Here is a 20,252-nt window from a genome sequence, read left to right as displayed (position 1 = left end):
CCTGCTAACTTAGTCTCATCTGTAAACTTGGAGACACAACATATATTCCATCATACAAGTCATTAATATGTATAGTGAAAAGTTTAGACAAGAGAACGAATTCCTGCGGAACACCACTTTTAACGTCGCACAAATCAGAGAACATCCTCGTCACCCCGCTTTCTGTTTCCTACTTCCCACCAATTTTCAGCAGAAGTCAAACGGCAACTTCCAAAACACTGTCCTCTCATTGTTGGTTAAAGGAAATCCAATTAATTAATTTACTGCAAGATGAATATTGCTAAGGTCCAGAAATATGCACCACCGAGATTAAACGCAGATTAACAAGCATTTGTTGTGTTACGTAGAATCAACAGCACAGTAACGGACCATTGTGCTCAACTGGTCAATGCTGCTGCTTATTGTGCACTCAAGCCTCCATCCCCCATCACTCTTCATCTAACACTATCAGCATAACATTCTTTACCTTTCTCCCACATGTGTTTATGAGCTTCCCCTTAAAACCATCGCTACTATTCTCCACATATACTCCTATTAGTAGCGAGTTCCACATTCTTACCACTCTCAGGTGAAATAATGTTCCCCTGAAATAACTATGTCCTTTCTACAAGAGGACGTTTGTTTCCCAAGAGAGTGGTGAGAATGTATATCTCCTCAGTTGTAGAATCATAGAACAGTACAGCACAGAAGTAGGCTATTCGGCCCCTCGTGTCTGTGCCGGCTCTTTCGAAGAATAAATCAGTTAGTCGATCCCCCGCTCTTTCCACATATCCGGACAATTGCCCCCCTTCAATTATCTATGCCATTTCCATATGAAAACTATGATTGAATCTGTTTTCACCACATGTCAGGCCGTGTGCTCCAAATCCTAACCACTTGGTGTGGAAAGCAGGTTTCCCTCATGGCGCCTGTGGTTCTTTTGCCAACCATTTTAAAACTGTGCTCGCTCATTATTGAACCTTCAGCTATTGTTTAATTTGTGGTCAGTATAACATTGTTCTCTGTGCCTCTATTTATAAAGCCCAGGATCTCATGTGCTGTATTGGCTGCTGTGATAATCTGTCCTGTCATCTTCAAAGAATTGCACACAAACATCCCAAGGTCTCTCTCTTCTTGCACCTCCTTTAACACTGTACCATTTAACAGCTATTGTCTCTCCTCATTCCTCCAACCATAATATCTCAATTCACACTTTGCTGCATTAAATTTTAATCTTCCGTGTGCCCAGTCATTCCAAATGCGTGTCTATATCCACTTGAAGCCTCTTACTATGTTCCTCACTGTTCACTACATTTCGACGTTTTGTCTCATCTGCAAATTTCGCAATTGTGTCCTCTACCCCCCAAGTCCAAATCATTAATGTATATCAAAAACAGCAGTGGTTCTAATTCTGAACTCTGGAAAAAACACTGCATTCTTCCCTCCATTATGAAAAACAGCCATACATCACAACGCTCCGTGTTGTATCTCTTAGCCGATTGTGTATCCATGCTGCTGCTGCCACTTTTATCCCATGGGCTTCAATTTAGCGAACAAGCCTAGTACGTGGTAATTTATCAAATGCCTTTTGAAATCCCTTCACACAATAACAACTGTACTGTCCTCATTAACTCATCGAAAAAACTCAACCAAACTAGTGATGCAGGATTTGCCTTTAACAAATCCGTGCTGGTTCTCCTTTATTCGTCCATTCTTGTCCAAGTGGCTATTAATTTCTTCCGTATTATTGATTCTAAAACGTTCTCCACCACCAATGGTAAACTGACTGACTTTAATTACCAGGTTTAACGTTCTCCCCTTCTTTGTGCAAGGGTGTGACATTTGAAATATTTCAGTGCTCCGGCACCAGCCCTGTATCTAAAGGGGCTGGGAAACAGAACGCCCATTATTTCAACCATTTCTTCCATAGCAACATATGATGCATCCCGTCTGCAGATCGTGACTTCTGCACTTTAAGTACTGGTAGCCTTTCCAGTTCCTCCTCTTTATCTATTTTTATCCAGTATCACACCAACCTCCTCTTTTAATGTAGCTTTTGCAATGTCCTCTTCCTTGTTAAGCACTGATGCATAGTATTCATTTATTTCCTCAGCCTTGTCATATGCTTCTACCAATAGATTTCCATGTTGGTCCCTAATCGGCCCCAGCGATCCTCTGAAAACCTTTTCTCGTTTCATCCTTGTAAATCTGTCTTGCATTTTCAACATTGCCTCCATTCCCTTTTATAATATGGGGACCATAACTCCACACATTGCTCCAAGTCTGGTCTGAGCAATGTTCGATGCAAGTTTGACATACCTTCTCTGCTTTGGATTCTATCACTCTACAAATGATCTCAATGCATTGAGTACGTGTTTATCGCCGGTTAACATACGTCTCCGCTTTTAGTGAGTTGAAAGCAAGAAACCTTGTGAAAAATTTAAAGCTCACCTAGCAGAATATGAAAAGGTTGGAATGTTATAGGACAGGCAGAGGCCACTCTGGCTGGCGGGCTGAGATAGGGAAGTCTGTTCACTCTCTCCGTTCTGTGTTGCTCTGTGTTGAATTATAATTGATCAATTTGTCTTTTTTTGCATTGCGTCTCTTCATATATTACAGGCACAGTGTGAAAGACGTTGGGTATGGCAGCTAAATATTTAAATCAAGGATTTGAACCTTGTTGCCTTTGACTGTAGATTGCTCAGAGACCCAGCGGAGTTTCACTTTTCAGTTTTCTGAAAGGCAAGCTTGCTAAAAGCAGAGAGAGAAAAAATTAATGAACATCGTGCAGAAAGTGTAAGGTAGAGACAGATACAGGCCGAGTCTTCCATCGCCTCTGCTCTGGTTAAAGATCATTTGGCGGAACAGGGGGCAATGGGGGTGGAGGAGCTATACCCGATTAAAATCACTAAGGAGATGTTACTCAGTAAAATAATGGGACTTAAGGTGGATAAATCCCCCGGACCTGATGGTCTACATCCAAGGGTCTTGAGAGAAATGGCAGTAGGGATTGTCGATGCATTGGTGATCATTTTCCAGAAATCCCTGGACTTAGGAAAGTCCCGGCAGATTGGAAAACTGCTAATGTAACACCCTTATTTAAGAAGGGAAGTAGACAAAAAGCTGGAAACTATAGACCAGTTAGCCTAACATCTGTGGTTGGCATAATGTTGGAGTCCATTATTAAGGAAACAGTAACAGAGTATTTGGATAAACATAATTTAATAGGACAGAGTCAGCATGGTATTACGAAGGGGAAGTCATGTTTGACAAATTTGCTCGATTTCTTTGAGGATGTAAATTACAGGGTGGATAAAGGGGAACCAGTGGATGTAGTGTATTTGGACTTCCAAAAGGCATTTGACAAGGAAAAGATGACTGATCAAGATAAAAAATCACGGGATTGGGGGTAATATACTGGCATGGGTGGAAGATTGGCTATCTAACAGAAAACAAAGAGTGGGGATAAATGGTTCGTTCTCGGGCTGGCAATCAGTAACTAGTAGTGTTCCGCAGGGGTCAATGCTGGGACCCCAACTCTTTACAATCTATATTAACGATTTGTAGGAAGGGACCGCGTGCAACATATCCAAGTTTGCCGATGATACAAAGATTGGAGGGGAAAAAGTGAGTGAGGAGGACATAAAAACATGCAAAAGGACATAGAGAGGCTAAGTGAGTGGGCAGAGATTTGGCAGATGCAATATAATGATGGAAAGTGTGAGGTTATGCACTTTGGCAGAAAAAATCAAAGAGCAAGTTATTATCTAAATGGAGAGAAACTGCAAAGTGCTCCAGTACAAAGTGATCTGGGGATTCTGGTGCATGAAACACATAAAGTTCGTATGCAGGTGCAGCAGGTGATCAGAAAGGCCAATGGAATCTTGGCTTTTATTGCAAGGGGGATGGAGTATAAAAACAGAGAAGTCTTGCTGCAGTTATACAGGGTATTGGTGAGGCCACACCTGCAATACTGCGTGCAGTTTTGGTTTCCATATTTTAGAAAAGATATACTTGCTCTCGAGGCAGTTCCGAGAAGTTTCACTCGGTTGATTCTCGATATGAGGGAGTTGACGTATGAGGAAAGGTTGAGTAGGTTGGGACTCTACTCGTTGGAGTTCAGAAGAATGAGAGGCGACCTTATCGAAACATATAAGATTGTGAGGGGGCTTGATCGGGTGGATGCGGTGAGGATGTTTCCACTGATGGGTGAGATTAGAACTAGGGGGCATAATCTAAGAATAAGGTGTTGCCCTTTCAAAACTGAGATGAGGAGAAACTTCTTCACTCAGTGGGTAATCAATCTATCGAATTTGCTTCCGCAGAGAGCTGTGGAAGCTGCAACATTAAATACATTTAAAATGGAGATGGACATTTTCCTAGCAGATAAGGGAATTAGGGGTTTCGGGGAGAGAGCATGGAAGTGGACGTGAGTCTCGATTCTGAACAGCCATGACCCTATTGAGTGGCCGAGCAGGCCCGAGGGGCCATATGGCCTACCCCTGCTCCTACTTCTTATGTTCTTATGTTCTTATGAATGGATAATGTGTTTTAATTCGGTGTTGATCTTGATGTTATCAGAAGATTGCTGGTAAGAGTTAACGCAATCATTTTTGCACACGGTGTTAAAATGTGTCCTACTTGGGCCAGAACTGTTTGACACCCAATCATTTCTAACAGTCTCAAATCTGTCGTAACCGAAATATATCAACCACTTGCATTTGTATAGCACCTTTAACATAGTAAAACGTCGTACGGCGCTGCACATATACATTAACAAAAACATTTTGACACCGAGACACATAAGGAGATACTGGGGCAGATGAAGGAAAGCTTGTTCAAAGATGTGGGTTTAAAGGAGCCTCTTAAAGGCGGAAATTGAGGTGGAGCGGCCTGGACTCACAATTCAAACTGTGCTCACAAACATGGTGATGAGTGGAATTACGAGGAAATGAACAATTTTTTAACCTTTGAAACCAATTGCTGATTCTGCAGCAGCAGATCCGGCCGGGGCTTCAATTGACTACTGGTCACTTCCTGTCAGCTGATTAACACCAGATTAACTACAGGTGCCGGTTCCTATGATATCTGAGCGCAAGGTGAGATGCCCGTAAACGAGCGAAATGGGTGGAAAATTACATTTCCAACATGGGGGCGTACCCAAGTCTGTGGGCGGGGACCTGTCCGGCGAAGCGTCTGTTGCTTGCTGATAATTAGGCTTCCTGTAGTTATGGGTGCAACCCCTTGTAATTAAAACTCAGCGTTCTTTTGAATTATGATTTAATTTCGCGTTTTCTAAACTGTTATCCTGGCGGAAATCATGTCGAAATTCCAGAAGAATTGCACACTGGTGCTTCAGGCAAAATTATGGCAATTTCAAATAAGATCGCGGATCGCACAGGACAGCAGCTCTTCTGAAACAGAAATCGGAAATGCTGGAAAGACTCAGCAGGTCAGGCAGCATCTGTGGCGAGAGGTAGAGTTAACGTCTCAGGTCAATGAACTGCCATCAGAACTGGAAGGTGTTGGTGATAAGCTGCTGTTAAACAAGTGCTGAACCAGGGAAATGGGGACAGGAAAGGGAAAGTTGAAGGTTTGTGATAGTGTGCAGGGCTGGAGTGATTAAATAACAAAAGGGCTGATGGTGTGGGGCAAAACGGGGTGGTAACGTGACAAGTGAAGGAACAAACGATGGCCCAGAGATGGTGGAAACCGGCTCCTCTTTGCTCGGCTTGATTGTTTGTGATATTCGGATTCTGCCCCCAACATCTGCCTGATCCAGTTTGTTTCTCCAACTTTCACATTCAACTTGTTTCAGTTCCGGGTCATTTCATACAAAATAGCGCAGTGCTGAATATTTTAACCCGCAGGTAGATGGATGGCGAGAGGAGGGAAAACGGCTATTTTGCTTCACCACCATTGACGATACGCTGAGTTTGTCTTCCTTTACCATTGCTCTGTCCAAGAGCATTCTTTGGGCAAAGGCGAGGCATCTGGGACGGTGATCAATATCTCCGAGTTGGGTGGAGGCTGCGAGCCAGAGGGTGAGGCAGGGACCAGAACTGATAAGTCGAAGGTCAGCATGGCTCATATTTAAACAGGCAGTTTTTTTTATTCATTCATGGGATATGGGCAGCACTACCAATGCCAGGACTTATTGCCGATCCCTAATTGCCCTTGAGAATTGGTGGTGAGCTGCGTTATACAACTGAGTTACTTTATGGGCATTTCAGAGGGCAGTTAATGGTAAACCACATAGCTCTGTGTCTGGAGTCACAGAAAGGCCTGACCGGGTAAGGATGGCAGATTACCTCAGCTAAAGGACATCAGTGAAAGAGATGGGTTTTCACAACAATTTAGTAGCTCCATGGTTATCATTAATGAAACTAGTTTTGAAAATGCCAGATTTATTCAATTAATCCGAGATCGGATTTGAACATATATTCTTAAATAATCTTAGTTACTCCATGTCCGACATGGTGAGCTCTCCCCTCTTGTGTCAGCTCACCTTGTTTATAAAAACGTCACTGTAATTCACTCCGTGTCCGACACCATGGGCTCAGAATTGGTGTGTCAGCTCACTGTGTTTAAAAAAATTCAGTGTAATTCACTCCATGTCCGACACTGTGAGCTCTCCGCTGGTGTGTCAGCTCACTGTGTTTATAAACAGTTCAGTATAATTCATTCCATGTCAAACACTGTCAGCTCCCCCCTGGTGTGTCAGCTCACTGTGTACATAAACAATTCAGTGTAATTCACTCTGTGTCCGACACTGTGTGCTCTCTGCTGGTATGTAAGCTCACTGTGCTTATAAACACTTCAGTTTAATTCAATCCGTGTCTGACAAAGTGAGATCTCCCCTGGTGTGTCAGCTCACTGTGTATATAAACACTTCAGTGTAAATCACTCCATGCCCAACACTATGAGCTCTCCCATGGTGTGTCAGCTCACTGTGTTTATAAATACTTCAGTGTAATTCACACCGTGTCCAACACTGTGTGCTCTCCACTGGTGTGTCAGCTCACTGTGTTTATAAACACTTCAGTTTTATTCGCTCCATGTCCAACACTGTGTACGCTCCCCTGGTGTGTCAGCTCATTGTGTTTATAAACACGTCAGTGTAATTCACTCTGTGTCCAACACGGTCAGCTCTCCCCTGGTTTGTCATGTCACAGTGTTTCTAAACACTTCAATGTAATTCACTCCATGTCCAACACGGTCAGCTCTCCCCTGGTGTGTCAGCTCACTGCGTTTATAAACACTTCAGAGCAAATCACTCCGTGTCCAACATTGTGAGCTCTCACCTGGTGTGTCAGCTCACTGTGTATTTAAACAATTCAGTGTAATTCACTCCGCGTCCAACACTGTGAGCTCTCCCCTGGTGTGTCAGCTCACTGTCTTTATAAACACATCAGTGTAATTCACTCTGTGTCCGACACTGTGAGCACTCCCCTGGTGTGTCAGCACACTGTGTTTATAAACACTTCAGTATAATTCACTTCGGGTCCAACACTATCTGCTCTCCCCTTGTTTGTCAGCTCACTGTGTTTATAAACACTTCAGTGTAATTCACTCAGTATCCGACACTGTGCTCTCTCCCCTGCTGTGTCAGCTCACAGTGTTAATAAATCGTTCACTGTAATTCACATAGTGACTAACACTGTGAGCTCTCCCCTACTGTGTCAGGTAACGGTGTTTATAAACACTTCTGTTCAAGTCACTCCCTCTAAAATACTGTGAGCTCTCCACTGGTGTGTTAGTTCACTGTGTTTATAAACAATTCAGTGTAATTCACTCCGTGTCCAGCACTGTGAGCTCTCCCCTGCTGTGTCAGCTCTCTGTGTTTACAAACACTTCAGTTTAATTCACTCTGTGTCCAACACTGTGAGCTCTCCCCTGGTGTGTCAGCTCACTGTGTTTATAAACAATTCAGTGTAATTCACTCCGTGTCGAACACTGTGAGCTCCCACCTGGAGTGTCAGCTCACTGTGTTTATAAACACTTCAGCGTAATTCACTCCGTGTCCGACACTGTGAACTCTCCCCTGGTGTGTCAGCTCACTGTGTTTATAAACACTTCAGTGTGATTCACTCCGTTTCCAACACTTTGAGCTCTCCCCTGGTGTGTCAGCTCACTGTGTTTATAAACACTTCAGTGTAAATCACTCCGTGTACAACACTGTGAGCTCTCCCCTGGTGTGTCTGCTCACTGTGTTTATAAACACTTCAGTGTAATTCACTCTGTGTCCAACACGGTCAGTTCTCCCCTGGTTTGTCATGTCACAGTGTTTCTAAACACTTCAGTGTAATTCACTCCATGTCCAACACGGTCAGCTCTCCCCTGGTGTGTCAGCTCACTGCGTTTATAAACACTTCAGTGCAAATCACTCCGTGTCCAACATTGTGAGCTCTCACCTGGTGTGTCAGCTCACTGTGTATTTAAACAATTCAGTGTAATTCACTCCGCGTCCAACACTGTGAGCTCTCCCCTGGTGTGTCAGCTCACTGTGTTTATAAACACATCAGTGTAATTCACTCTGTGTCCGACACTGTGAGCACTCCCCTGGTGTGTCAGCACACTGTGTTTATAAACACTTCAGTATAATTCACTTCGGGTCCAACACTATCTGCTCTCCCCTAGTTTGTCAGCTCACTGTGTTTATAAACACTTCAGTGTAATTCACTCAGTATCCGACACTGTGCTCTCTCCCCTGCTGTGTCAGCTCACTGTGTTAATAAATCGTTCAGTGTAATTCACATAGTGACTAACACTGTGAGCTCTCCCCTACTGTGTCAGGTAACGGTGTTTATAAACACTTCTGTTCAAGTCACTCCCTCTAAAATATTGTGAGCTCTCCACTGGTGTGTAAGTTCACTGTGTTTATAAACAATTCAGTGTAATTCACTCCGTGTCCAGCACTGTGAGCTCTCCCCTGCTGTGTCAGCTCTCTGTGTTTATAAACACTTCAGTTTAATTCACTCTTTGTCCAACACTGTGAGCTCTCCCCTGGTGTGTCAGCTCACTGTGTTTATAAACAATTCAGTGTAATTCACTCCGTGTCGAACACTGTGAGCTCCCACCTGGAGTGTCAGCTCACTGTGTTTATAAACACTTCAGTGTAATTCACTCCGTTTCCAACACTGTGAGCTCTCCCCTGGTGTGTCAGCTCACTGTGTTTATAAACACTTCAGTGTAATTCACTCGGTGTCCAACACTGTGAGCTCTCCCCTGGTGTGTCAGCTCACTGTGTTTATAAACACTTCAGTGTAATTCACTCCGTGTCCAACACTGTGAGCTCTCCCCTGGTGTGTCTGCTCACTGTGTTTATAAACACTTCAGTGTAATTCACACCATGCCCAACATTGTCAGCTCTCCCCTGTTGTGTCAGCTCACTGTGTTTATAAGCACTTCAGTGTAAATCACTCCATGTCCAACACTATGAGCTCTCCCCTGGTGTGTCAGCTCACTGTGTTTATAAACACTTCAGTGTAATTCACACCGTGCCCATCTTTGTCAGCTCTCCCCTGTTGTGTCAGCTCACTGTGTTTATAAGCACTTCAGTTTAATTGACTCCGTGTCCGACAAAGTGAGATCTCCCCTGGTGTGTCAGCTCACTGTGTTTATAAACACTTCAGTGTAATTCACACCGTGCCCAACATTGCCAGCTCTCCCCTGTTGTGTCAGCTCACTTTGTTTATAAGCACTTCAGTTTAATTCACTCCGTGTCCGACAAAGTGAGATCTCCCCTGGTGTGTCAGCTCACTGTGTTTATAAACACTTCAGTGTAAATCACTCCATGTCCAACACTATGAGCTCTCCCCTGGTGTGTCAGCTCACTGTGTTTATAAACACTTCAGTGTAAATCACTCCATGTCCAACACTATGAGCTCTCCCCTGTTGTGGCAGCTCACTGTGTTTATAAACACTTCAGTGTTATTCGCAGCGTGTCCAACACTGTGAGCTCTCCCCTGATGTGTCAGCTCAGTGTGTTTATAAACACTTCAGTTTAATTCACTCCGTGTCCGTCCTTGGGAGCACTCCCCTGGTGTGCCAGCTCACTGTGTTTATAAACACTTCAGTTTTATTCACTCCGTGTCCGTCCTTGGGAGCTCTCCTCTGGTATGTCAGCTCATTGTGTTTATAAACACTTCAGTGTAATTCACTCCGTGTCCAACACGGTCAGCTCTCCCCTGGTGTGTCAGTTCCCTATGCTTTTAAACACTTCAGTGTAATTCACTCCGTGTCCATCACGGTCAGCTCTCCTCTGGTGTGTCAGCTCACTGTGCTTATAAACACTTCATTGCAATTCACTTCGTGTGCAACATTGTGAGCTCTCCCCTGGTGTGTCATCTCACTGTGTTTATAAACACTTCAGTGTAATTCACTCCGTGTCCAATACAGTGAGCTCTCGCCTGGTGTGTCAGCTCACTGTGTTTATAAACACTTCCGTGAAATTCACTCCGTGTCCAACACTGTGAGCTCTCCCGTGGTGTGTCAGCTCACTGTGCTTTAAAACACTTCAGTTTAAATCACTATGTGTCCAACACTGTGAGCTCTCCCCTGGTGTGTCAGCTCACTGTGTTTATAAGCACTTCAGTGTAATTCACTCCGTGTCCGTCCTTGGGAGCTCTCCCCTGGTATGTCAGCTCAATGTGTTTATAAACACTTCAGTGTAATTCACTCCGTATCGGACACTGTGAGCTCGCCCCTGGTGTGTCAGCTCACAGTGATAATAAATCGTTCAGTGCAATTCACACCGTGATTAACACTGTGAGCTCTCTCCTACTGTGTCAGGTAATTGTGTTTATAAACACTTCTGTGTAAGTCACTCCCTGTACAACACTGTGAGCTCTCCACTGGTGTGTTAGTTCACAGTGTTTATAAACAATTCAGTGTAATTCACTCCGTTTCCAGCACTGTGAGCTCTCCCGTGGTGTGTCAGCTCTCTGTGTTTATAAACACTTAAGTGTAATTCACTCTGTGTCAAACACTTTCAGCTCTCCCCTGGTGTGTCAGCTCACTGTGTATTAAAAACAAGTCAGTGTAATTCACTCAGTGTCCAACACTGTGAGCTCCCCCCTGGAGTCTCAGCTCGCTGTGTTTATAAACACTTCAGTGTAATTCACTCATTGTCCGACACTGTGAACTCTCCCCTGGTGTGTCAACTCACTGTCTTTATAAACACTTCAGTGTAATTCACTCCGTGTCCAACACTGTGAGCTCTCCCCTGGTGTGACAGCGCACTGTGTTTATAAACACTTCAGTGTAAATCACTCCGTGTCAGACACTGTGAGCTCTCCCCTGGTGTGTCAGCTCGCTGTGTTTATAAACACTTCAGTGTAATTCACTCCGTGTCCAACACTGTGAGATCTCCCCTGGTGTGGCAGCTCAATGTGTTTATAAACACTTCAGTGTAATTCACATCGTGTCCAACACTGTGTGCTCTCCCCTGATGTGTCAGCTCACTGTGTTTATAAGCACTTCAGTGTAATTCACTCCGTGTCCGTCCTTGGGAGCTCTCCCCTGGTATGTCAGCTCAATGTGTTTATAAACACTTCAGTGTAATTCACTCCGTATCGGACACTGTGAGCTCGCCCCTGGTGTGTCAGCTCACAGTGATAATAAATCGCTCAGTGCAATTCACACCGTGATTAACACTGTGAGCTCTCTCCTACTGTGTCAGGTAATTGTGTTTATAAACACTTCTCCGTAAGTCACTCCCTGTACAACACTGTGAGCTCTCCACTGGTGTGTTAGTTCACAGTGTTTATAAACAATTCAGTGTAATTCACTCCGTTTCCAGCACTGTGAGCTCTCCCCTGGTGTGTCAGCTCTCTGTGTTTATAAACACTTAAGTGTAATTCACTCTGTGTCAAACACTTTCAGCTCTCCCCTGGTGTGTCAGCTCACTGTGTATTAAAAACAAGTCAGTGTAATTCACTCCGTGTCCAACACTGTGAGATCTCCCCTGGTGTGGCAGCTCAATGTGTTTATATACACTTCAGTGTAATTCACACCGTGTCCAACACTGTGTGCTCTCCCCTGATGTGTCAGCTCACTGTGTTTATAAACACTTCAGTTTAATTCGCTTTGTGTCCAACACTGTGTATTCTCCCCTGGTGTGTCAGCTCATTGTGTTTATAAACACTTCAGTGTAATTCCCTCCGTGTCCAACACGGTCAGCTCTCCCCTGGTGTGTCAGCTCACTGTGTTTATAAACACTTCAATGCAATGCACACCATGTCCAACACTTTGAGCTCTCCACTGGTGTGTCAGCTCACTGTGTTTATAAAAACTGCAGTGTAATTCACTCCGTGTCTGACACTGTGAGCTCTCCCCTGGTGTGTCAGCTCACTGTGTTTATAAACACTTCAATGTAATTCACTCCGTGTCCGTCCTTGGGAGCGCTCCCCTGGTGTGTCAGCTCACTCTTTTTATAAACACTTCAGTGTAATTCATTCCGTATCCGACACTGTGAGCTCTCCCTTGGTGTGTGAGCTCACAGTGTTAATAAATCGTTCAGTGTAATTCACAACGTGATTAACACTGTGAGCTCTCTCCTACTGTGTCAGGTAATGGTGTTTATAAACACTTCTGTTTAAGTCACTCCCTGTACAACACTGTGAGCTCTCCACTGGTGTGTTAGATCACTGTGTTTATAAACAATTCAGTGTAATTCACTCCGTGTCCAGCACTGTGAGCTCTCCCCTGGTGTGTCAGCTCTCTGTATATTAAAAACAATTCAGTGTAATTCACTCCGTGTACAGCGCTGTGAGCTCTCACCTGGTGTGTCAGCTCGCTGTATATTAAAAACAATTCTGTGTAATTCACTCCGTGTCCAACACTGTGAGCTCTCCCTTGGTGTGTCAGCTCACTGCGTTTATAAACACTTCAGTGTAATTCACTCCATGCCCAACGCTGTGAGCTTTCCACTGGTGTGTCAGCTCACTGTGTTTATAAACACTTCAGTGTAATTCACTTTGCTTCCGACACTGTGAGCTCTCCCCTGGTGTGTCAGTTCACTGTATTTATAAACACTTCAGTTTAATTCACTCCGTGTCCAACACTTTGACCTCTGTCATGGTTTTTCAGCTCACTGTGTGTATAAACACTTCAGTATAATTCACTGCCTGTCCAAAACTGTGAGCTCTACCCTGGTGTGTCAGCTCCCTGTGTGCATACACAAGTCAGTGTAAGTCACTCCGAGTCCAACACTGTGAGATCTCCCCTATTGTTTCAGAACAGTGTGTTTATTAGCACCGCATTGTAATTCACTTTGGGTCCAACACTATGCGCTCTCCCCTGTTATGTCAGCTCTTTGTCATCAGAAACATTTCATTGTAATTCACTCCGTGTCCGACACTGTGAACTCTCCCCTGGTTTATAAGCTCACTGTGTTTATAAACACTTCAGTTTAAGTTAGTCCCTGCCCAGCACTGTGAGCTCTCCCCTGGTGCGTCATCTCACAGTGTTACTAAATCATTCAGTGTAATTCGCTCCGTGTCCAACACTGTGTGCTCTCCCCTGGTGTGTCAGCTCACTGTGTTTATAAACACTTCAGTGTAAATCACTACGTTTCCAACACTGTGAGCTTCCCCTGGTGTGTCAGCTCACTGTGTTTATAAACACTTCAGTGTAATTCACTACGTGTCCAACACTGTGAGCTCTCCCCTGGTGTGTCAGCTCTCTGTGTTTATAAACACTCCAATGTAATTCACTCCGTGTTGAACACTGTGAGCTCTCCCCTGGTGTGTCAGCTCACTGTGTTTATAAAAACGTCAGTGTAATTCACTCTGTGTCTAACACTGCGAGCTCTCCCCTGGTGTGTCAGCTCACTGTGTTTATATACATTTCAGTGTAAATCACTCCGTATCCGACACTGTGAGCTCTCCCCCGTTGTGTCAGCTCACAGTGTTAATAAGTCGTTCAGTGTAATTCACACCGTGACTAACAATGTGAGCTCTCCCCTACTGTGTCAGGTAATGGTGTTTATAAACACTTCTGTTTAAGTCACTCCATGTACAATACTGTGAGCTCTCCACTGGTGTGTTAGTTCACTGTGTTTATAAACAATTAAGTGTAATTCACTCCATGTCCAGCACTGTGAGCTCTCCCCTGGTGTGTCAGCTCACTGTGTTTATAAACACATCAGTGTAATTCACTCTGTGTCTAACACTTTGAACTCTCCCCTGGTGTCTAAGCTCACTGTGTTTATAAACACTTCAGTGTAATTCACTCCGTGTCCAACACTGTGAGCTCTCCCCTGCTTTTTCAGCTCACTGTGTTTATAAGCACTTCAGTGTATTTCACTCCGTGTCCCACACTGTGAGCTCTCCCTTGGTGTGTCATCTCACTGTGTTTATAAAAACTTCAGTGTAATTCACACCGTGCAGAACACTGTCAGCTCTCCCCTGGTGTGTCAGCTCACTGTGTTTATAAAAACGTCAGTGTAATTCACGCCGTTTCCGACACTGTGAGGTCTCCCCTGGTGCGTCAACTCACTATATTTATAGAAACGTCAGTGTATTCACTCCGTGCTCAACACAGTGAGCTTTCCTCTGGTGTGTCAGCTCACTGTGTTTATAAACACTTCAGTGTAATTCACTCCGTGTCCAAAACTGTGAGCTCTCCCCTGGTGTGCCAGATCAGTGTGTTTATTAGCACCACATTTTAATTCACTTTGGATCCAACACTATGCGCTCTCCCCTGTTGTGTCAGCTCTTTGACATCTGAAACATTTCATTGTAATTCACTCCGTGTCCAACACTGTGAACTCTCCCCTGCTGTGTCATCTCACAGTGTTATTAAATCGTTCTGTGTAATTCACACTGTGACTAACACTGTGAGCTCTCCCCTGGTGTGTCAGCTCACTGTGTTTATATACACTTCAGTGTAATTCACTCCCTGACCAACACTGTGAGCTCTCCCATGGTGTGTAAGGTCACTGTGTTTAAAAACGCTTCAGTGTAATTCACTCCGTGTCCAACACTGTGAGCTCTCCCCTGGTGTGTCAGCTCACTGAGTTTATAAATATTTCAGTGTAATTCACTCCGTGTCCAACACTGTGCGCTCTCCCCTAGTGTGTCAGCTCACTGTGTTAATAATCACTTCAGTGTAAATCACTCCATGTCCAACACTATGAGCTCTCCCCTGGTGTGTCAGCTCGCTTTGTTTATAAACACTTCAGTGTAATTCACTCCGTGTCCAACACTGTGAGATCTCCCCTGGTGTGGCAGCTCAATGTGTTTATAAACACTTCAGTGTAATTCACACCGTGTCCAACACTGTGTGCTCTCCCCTGATGTGTCAGCTCACTGTGTTTATAAACACTTCAATTTAATTCGCTTTGTGTCCAACACTGTGTATTCTCCCCTGGTGTGTCAGCTCATTGTGTTTATAAACACTTCAGTGTAATTCCCTCCGTGTCCAACACGGTCAGCTCTCCCCTGGTGTGTCAGCTCACTGTGTTTATAAACACTTCAATGCAATGCACACCATGTCCAACACTTTGAGCTCTCCAATGGTGTGTCAGCTCACTGTGTTTATAAAAACTGCAGTGTAATTCACTCCGTGTCTGACACTGTGAGCTCTCCCCTGGTGTGTCAGCTCACTGTGTTTATAAACACTTCAATGTAATTCACTCCGTGTCCGTCCTTGGGAGCGCTCCCCTTGTGTGTCAGCTCACTCTTTTTATAAACACTTCAGTGTAATTCATTCCGTATCCGACACTGTGAGCTCTCCCTTGGTGTGTGAGCTCACAGTGTTAATAAATCGTTCAGTGTAATTCACACCGTGATTAACACTGTGAGCTCTCTCCTACTGGGTCAGGTAATGGTGTTTATAAACACTTCTGTTTAAGTCACTCCCTGTACAACACTGTGAGCTCTCCACTGGTGTGTTAGATCACTGTGTTTATAAACAATTCAGTGTAATTCACTCCGTGTCCAGCACTGTGAGCTCTCCCCTGGTGTGTCAGCTCTCTGTGTATTAAAAACAATTCAGTGTAATTCACTCCGTGTACAGCGCTGTGAGCTCTCACCTGGTGTGTCAGCTCGCTGTATATTAAAAACAATTCTGTGTAATTCACTCCGTGTCCAACACTGTGAGCTCTCCCTTGGTGTGTCAGCTCACTGCGTTTATAAACACTTCAGTGTAATTCACTCCATGCCCAACGCTGTGAGCTTTCCACTGGTGTGTCAGCTCACTGTGTTTATAAACACTTCAGTGTAATTCACTTTGTTTCCGACACTGTGAGCTCTCCCCTGGTGTGTCAGTTCACTGTATTTATAAACACTTCAGTTTAATTCACTCCGTGTCCAACACTTTGACCTCTGTCATGGTTTTTCAGCTCACTGTGTGTATAAACACTTCAGTATAATTCACTGCCTGTCCAAAACTGTGAGCTCTACCCTGGTGTGTCAGCTCCCTGTGTGCATACACAAGTCAGTGTAAGTCACTCCGAGTCCAACACTGTGAGATCTCCCCTATTGTTTCAGAACAGTGTGTTTATTAGCACCGCATTGTAATTCACTTTGGGTCCAACACTATGCGCTCTCCCCTGTTATGTCAGCTCTTTGTCATCAGAAACATTTCATTGTAATTCACTCCGTGTCCGACACTGTGAACTCTCCCCTGGTTTATAAGCTCACTGTGTTTATAAACACTTCAGTTTAAGTTAGTCCCTGCCCAGCACTGTGAGCTCTCCCCTGGTGCGTCATCTCACAGTGTTACTAAATCATTCAGTATAATTCACTCCGTGTCCGACACTGTGAACTCTCCCCTGGTTTATAAGCTCACTGTGTTTATAAACACTTCAGTTTAAGTTAGTCCCTGCCCAGCACTGTGAGCTCTCCCCTGGTGCGTCATCTCACAGTGTTACTAAATCGTTCAGTGTAATTCACTCCATGTCCAACACTGTGAACTCTCTCCTGCTGTGGCATCTCACTGTGTTAATAAATCGTCCTGTGTAACTCACACCGTGACTAACACTGTGAGCTCTCCCCTGGTGTGTCAGCTCACTGTGTTTATAAACACTTCAGTGTAATTCACTCCCTGTCCAACACTGTCTGCTCTCCCCTGGTGTGTCAGCTCACTGTGTTTATAAACACTTCAGTGTAAATCACTACGTTTCCAACACTGTGAGCTTCCCCTGGTGTGTCAGCTCACTGTGTTTATAAACACTTCAGTGTAATTCACTACGTGTCCAACACTGTGAGCTCTCCCCTGGTGCGTCATCTCACAGTGTTACTAAATCGGTCAGTGTAATTCACTCCATGTCCAACACTGTGAACTCTCTCCTGCTGTGGCATCTCACTGTGTTAATAAATCGTCCTGTGTAACTCACACCGTGACTAACACTGTGAGCTCTCCCCTGGTGTGTCAGCTCACTGTGTTTATAAACACTTCAGTGTAATTCACTCCGTGTCCAACACTGTCTGCTCTCCCCTGGTGTGTCAGCTCACTGTGTTTATAAACACTTCAGTGTAAATCACTACGTTTCCAACACTGTGAGCTTCCCCTGGTGTGTCAGCTCACTGTGTTTATAAACACTTCAGTGTAATTCACTACGTGTCCAACACTGTGAGCTCTCCCCTGGTGCGTCATCTCACAGTGTTACTAAATCGTTCAGTGTAATTCACTCCATGTCCAACACTGTGAACTCTCTCCTGCTGTGGCATCTCACTGTGTTAATAAATCGTCCTGTGTAACTCACACCGTGACTAACACTGTGAGCTCTCCCCTGGTGTGTCAGCTCACTGTGTTTATAAACACTTCATTGTAATTCACTCCGTGTCCAACACTGTCTGCTCTCCCCTGGTGTGTCAGCTCACTGTGTTTATAAACACTTCAGTGTAAATCACTACGTTTCCAACACTGTGAGCTTCCCCTGGTGTGTCAGCTCACTGTGTTTATAAACACTTCAGTGTAATTCACTACGTGTCCAACACTGTGAGCTCTCCCCTGGTGTGTCAGCTCACTGTGTTTATAAAAACGTCAGTGTAATTCACTCTGTGTCTAACACTGCGAGCTCTCCCCTGGAGTGTCAGCTCACTGTGTTTATATACATTTCAGTGTAAATCACTCCGTATCCGACACTGTGAGCTCTCCCCCGTTGTGTCAGCTCACAGTGTTAATAAGTCGTTCAGTGAAATTCACACCGTGACTAACAATGTGAGCTCTCCCCTACTGTGTCAGGTAATGGTGTTTATAAACACTTCTGTTTAAGTCACTCCATGTACAATACTGTGAGCTCTCCACTGGTGTGTTAGTTCACTGTGTTTATAAACAATTCAGTGTAATTCACTCCGTGTCCAGCACTGTGAGCTCTCCCCTGGTGTGTCAGCTCACTGTGTTTATAAACACATCAGTGTAATTCACTCCGTGTCCAACACTTTGAACTCTCCCCTGGTGTCTAAGCTCACTGTGTTTATAAACACTTCAGTGTAATTCACTCCGTGTCCAACACTGTGAGCTCTCCCCTGCTTTTTCAGCTCACTGTGTTTATAAGCACTTCAGTGTATTTCACTCCGTGTCCCACACTGTGAGCTCTCCCTTGGTGTGTCATCTCACTGTGTTTATAAAAACTTCAGTGTAATTCACACCGTGCCGAACACTGTCAGCTCTCCCCTGGTGTGTCAGCTCACTGTGTTTATAAAAACGTCAGTGTAATTCACTCCGTTTCCGACACTGTGAGGTCTCCCCTGGTGCGTCAACTCACTATATTTATAGAAACGTCAGTGTATTCACTCCGTGCTCAACACAGTGAGCTTTCCTCTGGTGTGTCAGCTCACTGTGTTTATAAACACTTCAGTGTAATTCACTCCGTGTCCAAAACTGTGAGCTCTCCCCTGGTGTGCCAGATCAGTGTGTTTATTAGCACCACATTTTAATTCACTTTGGGTCCAACACTATGCGCTCTCCCCTGTTGTGTCAGCTCTTTGACATCTGAAACATTTCATTGTAATTCACTCCGTGTCCAACACTGTGAACTCTCCCCTGCTGTGTCATCTCACAGTGTTATTAAATCGTTCTGTGTAATTCACACTGTGACTAACACTGTGAGCTCTCCCCTGGTGTGTCAGCTCACTGTGTTTATATACACTTCAGTGTAATTCACTCCCTGACCAACACTGTGAGCTCTCCCATGGTGTGTAAGGTCACTGTGTTTATAAACACTTCAGTGTAATTCACTCCGTGTCCAACACTGTGAGCTCTCCCCTGGTGTGTCAGCTCACTGAGTTTATAAATATTTCAGTGTAATTCACTCCGTGTCCAACACTGTGCGCTCTCCCCTAGTGTGTCAGCTCACTGTGTTAATAATCACTTCAGTGTAAATCACTACGTTTCCAACACTGTGAGCTTCCCCTAGTGTGTCAAATCACTGTGTTTATAAACACTTCAGTGTAATTCACTCCGTGTCGAACACTGTGATCTCTCCCCTGGTGTGTCAGCTCACTGTGTTTATAATTACATCAGTATAATTCACTCTGTGTCTAACACTGCGAGCTCTACCCTGGTGTGTCAGCTCACTGTGTTAATAATCACTTCAGTGTAAATCACTCCATGTCCAACACTATGAGCTCTCCCCTGGTGTGTCAGCTCGCTGTGTTTATAAACACTTCAGTGTAATTCACTCCGTGTCCAACACTGTGAGATCTCCCCTGGTGTGGCAGCTCAATGTGTTTATAAACACTTCAGTGTAATTCACACCGTGTCCAACACTGTGTGCTCTCCCCTGATGTGTCAGCTCACTGTGTTTATAAACACTTCAGTTTAATTCGCTTTGTGTCCAACACTGTGTATTCTCCCCTGGTGTGTCAGCTCATTGTGTTTATAAACACTTCAGTGTAATTCCCTCCGTGTCCAACACGGTCAGCTCTCCCCTGGTGTGTCAGCTCACTGTGTTTATAAACACTTCAATGCAATGCACACCATGTCCAACACTTTGAGCTCTCCACTGGTGTGTCAGCTCACTGTGTTTATAAAAACTGCAGTGTAATTCACTCCGTGTCTGACACTCTGAGCTCTCCCCTGGTGTGTCAGCTCACTGTGTTTATAAACACTTCAATGTAATTCACTCCGTGTCCGTCCTTGGGAGCGCTCACCTGGTGTGTCAGCTCACTCTTTTTATAAACACTTCAGTGTAATTCATTCCGTATCCGACACTGTGAGCTCTCCCTTGGTGTGTGAGCTCACAGTGTTAATAAATCGTTCAGTGTAATTCACACCGTGATTAACACTGTGAGCTCTCTCCTACTGTGTCAGGTAATGGT

Source organism: Somniosus microcephalus, unplaced genomic scaffold (genome assembly GCF_052327205.1).
Source record: "Somniosus microcephalus isolate GS21.2 unplaced genomic scaffold, FLI_Smic_1.0 unresolved_chr6, whole genome shotgun sequence".
In the NCBI taxonomy this organism is placed as follows: domain Eukaryota; kingdom Metazoa; phylum Chordata; class Chondrichthyes; order Squaliformes; family Somniosidae; genus Somniosus; species Somniosus microcephalus.
This window is presented reverse-complemented; position numbering follows the sequence as displayed.